This window comes from Taeniopygia guttata, chromosome 19, assembly GCF_048771995.1.
Source record: "Taeniopygia guttata chromosome 19, bTaeGut7.mat, whole genome shotgun sequence".
In the NCBI taxonomy this organism is placed as follows: Eukaryota; Metazoa; Chordata; class Aves; order Passeriformes; family Estrildidae; genus Taeniopygia; species Taeniopygia guttata.
Genome location: NC_133044.1, coordinates 8,262,317 through 8,265,771, shown reverse-complemented (window position 1 = coordinate 8,265,771; position 3,455 = coordinate 8,262,317). Strand labels below are relative to the sequence as shown.

At 52.6% G+C, this 3,455-nt stretch overlaps 1 long non-coding RNA gene across 1 annotated transcript; it reads right to left on the bottom strand.

Moving 5' to 3' along the window:
- Positions 1-1,903: 1,903 nt before the first annotated feature.
- On the bottom strand, positions 1,904-2,981 carry LOC140685295 (uncharacterized). The gene is made up of 3 exons (XR_012058699.1): positions 2,599-2,981; positions 2,331-2,424; positions 1,904-2,032 (listed from the first exon to the last, which is right to left on the bottom strand). It is a non-coding gene; the product is annotated as an uncharacterized lncRNA (long non-coding RNA).
- Positions 2,982-3,455: the final 474 nt, after the last annotated feature.

The following is a 3,455-nucleotide window of genomic DNA, read 5'->3' as shown; positions in this document are numbered from 1 at the left end:
AAAGTTTCATAATAATGAAATGCTTATAAAAATAGTAATACAATCAGAGTAATTAGAGTTAGGACAATTACAAGACAATAAAAAGCAAAGATGTCTGGATGCTCTTGGGCACTTAATACACTGTTGTATATTCATATATACTTCATAGTTATGCATACATTCTATTTAAAACAAGAAACTCTGTTATATTTCAACTGCTTCTTTTAATCCCCATGGCATCTTCAAGTCTGAGCAAGGCCTGAAGAAATTAGCTTCTTCTGATAAGAAAACCATAGTCTTCTTCTTTGGAAGATTTATGTGTTCTGTGACAGTTATCTCCCAGCGAGTATCTCATTCCTTTAAAAAAAAAAAAAAAACACATACGAAGTTTCTACTGTAACTACTAAAGCTTCACTTTAACTACAAAACTACATTTGCCATACTATTAGGATGCTAATACAGCACTGAAATGAACAGGACGGAGCTCACCCCTGCTCTTGTAGCTTTTTTTCAGGAAGCCGAAGGGGGAAAAGGCATGCAGAGTCTGTCCCTGAGGTCTTCCTGGCACACTGGTGGCCACAGGGTGAGGGAGCAAGCCAGAGTCTGTTGCTGAAGTCCAGCAGCAGCTGTTACCTCTCCTCCTGGTAACACCAGGAAGAGCTGCTTCTTTGTTCCTGCTTCCCACAGCCCAGTCCAGTCCAGTCCTCTGGAGGCTCTGGTGACAGGTCAGACATAGACAGGGATGTGGTTCCCTTTTCCCCAGCCAGAGCACCCGTCCAGTCCCCTCCACTGTGCCCAGCCTTCAGTTAAGGGGTATTTTCATCCCCAAAACCCCCTCCCAAGATTCCAGTGCTCCCTCTATTTTGCACCCTGTTATGGGTAATAAACATAATTTGCGCCATTCCTTCTATGGAATATATAATGTTAAATTCTTGTTAGATTATACCTCGTTTGTACTAGCCTCCCCCCCCTTCTCCCCTCCGAGACCGGGTGTATGTTGGAAACTAATTCACAAGTAAGAAGATACAGCTCGCCAGGACATGGGCCATGTCTGGAAAGCTGCGGGAGACCCCAGGCGCTGATCGACCCGAGATGGATATCTTGGAAATCCCCAGGCAGATACATGTGAATGCAGTGTTCCTGAATTCCCCTAAATTTCATCAAGGGATTCAACAAACTCCAGACACTGATTTGATCTCCCTCATCACCAAAAAAGAAAATCTTATTAACATATGGACTCTGAATAGAAGAAAAGACTGATTGCTGAAATCTTGGCCTCAGGCGGAATTGTCCCTATAAAAACCACTTGTGCCAGGATGGAAGTGTGTGGGCATGGAGGAAAACCTCTGCTGAGGCTGACTCCTTGTTGCACACCCAGGGCCGACCCCGGGCTCGGCTCTGTTCTTTCCTTGTGGCTGGCTAGATAAAATTTGATTGCAAAATAAATAATTTATTTTTCATATTAATTTGGCTGGACAAATTTTCTTTTATAACCACCCCAGTCCCAGAATGGCAGTTTGGGTGGGGGGTGTAGGTGATCCCCAGGAGCAATTAGCTAATTAACATATCAATAGCAGTACTTAGCTCAAGCCAGCAGTGTCCAGTATTGCCATGCAAACCAGGAAGGCTCTTTTGCTCCTAACAAGCAGCAGCCTCAGGGCCCGGCCCAGGGCTCCTTCTGCTCAGCCTGCGGCCCGGCCACAGCGGGGGCCAGGAGCTTAAGGAACATCAGGGAGCATCAAGGGGGAAAAGACAGGCTGCTGAGACAAGGCTCTGCCTATAGTTGAAGAGTTTTATTAACTTATAATACAACTAAATACAATTAAATACTACAACTTAATATAACTAAAACATCATGCTTCTCAACAGCAGTGTCACAGGCGTTTCTCGCTTCTGAGGAGATGTCCCAGGTCGAGCACTGGGCGCGGAGTCCTTTCCAGCTGGCTGGGGGCTGTGGATGTCCGGAGGGGCTGGAGAGGCTGGACGAGCCCTGGTGCACTCGAGATGTGTCGGGGGGCTGTGCTTGGCCGGGGCCCTCGTGAGGCGGCAGGGCCTGGGGGTTGAAGGCCAAGGGTGAGCCACCACAGGTGCTGCCCCTCCACCAGCATTCAAGCTCTTGCCCCACACTGGACATGGCCATTCTCCCATCGTACTCCAGCTCCAAGCTCAGTTGCCCCCCATGAGACAGTCCCACTGCACCATTCTGTTTCTTTACCTTCCTTAGTACTCCCCACACGAAATACCCATGCCACATTACCCAGCTCTGCACACGGAGCTCATCCCCCAGCCGGTACCCCACAGATAATCAGCCCCCTGTCCTCGTTGACCCCCATGCCCTAACAGGGCCATACCTGATGTATCCTGTGTCCTGATCGCCGTAGGATGCTGGTCAGTACGGCCCCTTGAGATGTGTCCATCACTGTCCAGCAGCTGGGTCACACTGGGCTGAGGAGGAGAGGGCAACAAGCTGAAATGCTGGGCCCAACCAATCCAGCATCCCCTAATAATCCTCCCAATCCAGGTCTCCCTGGGGACTGATGGCACAGATTCCCTCTGGATAGTCAGCAATGCCATCAAGCCTCAGTCATTATTCTGTGTCCCCACCTTCATAATCCCTACCTTTTTCTGGACTGTCAAGGCCTGTTGCTGACCGCTTCTCTGGACGGAAGCCCTGATGTTCTGCACCATGGAACTGCTGTTCTGATGATCCCCAGAGCTCGGTGGCACACGGGGGAACCTGCCATGGGCCACCGGCCTCCTGTGGGATGGGTCAGAGGACACTCAGAGCCCAGCCCTGTGGCATCCTGGGCTTCACCCTGCTGTGCCAGGGAGGGGACTGGCAGTGCTGCCTGCAGGGGCATGTCCCTCCCAGCTCCTGTCCACCTGCTGCAGGAGCCCCAAGCAGGAAGCAAAAGCCTGTGCCACACCGGGAAAAGCCCTCCTTGCTGTGTCAGGGCGTGCCTGCACCCCGGGAGCTGGGCATGTGTCCTCAGGGCCCTTACCTTTGGCTGTGCGGTGGCTCCTTGCTGGGGGGCAGTGGCTGCAAATACGGGAGTGTCTCGGGGCACCTGGGGAGGGCAGGAGTCACAGGGGTGTGACAGGGGACAAACAACCTGTTCCTGTTGGAGGCAGCACCCCCAAAGCCAGAGGATTGTACCCCATGGTACCCCGCTGCCTGTAGCCCTTGGGATGAGTGCCCACACCCCTGCTGCCGGCAGGGCTGCAGAGGGGCTCCCCACATCAGGGCCTCCCAAGCAGACCCTGTCACCCTGTGCCCAGCACAGCGGTCACTGCTGGCACCCATCTCCCCCCATGCCAGCCCCGCTGCCCCCGATGCACTGGTGCTACTCACTGGCCAGGGACCTGCACGGTGAGCATGCGGTCACAGGACAGGCACGAGAAAGGGACTGGCAGCTGCCTAAGGAGGGTGAGAGAAGAGGGCTGGGGGAGCTCCTGGGGCCACAGCCCTGCCCGCA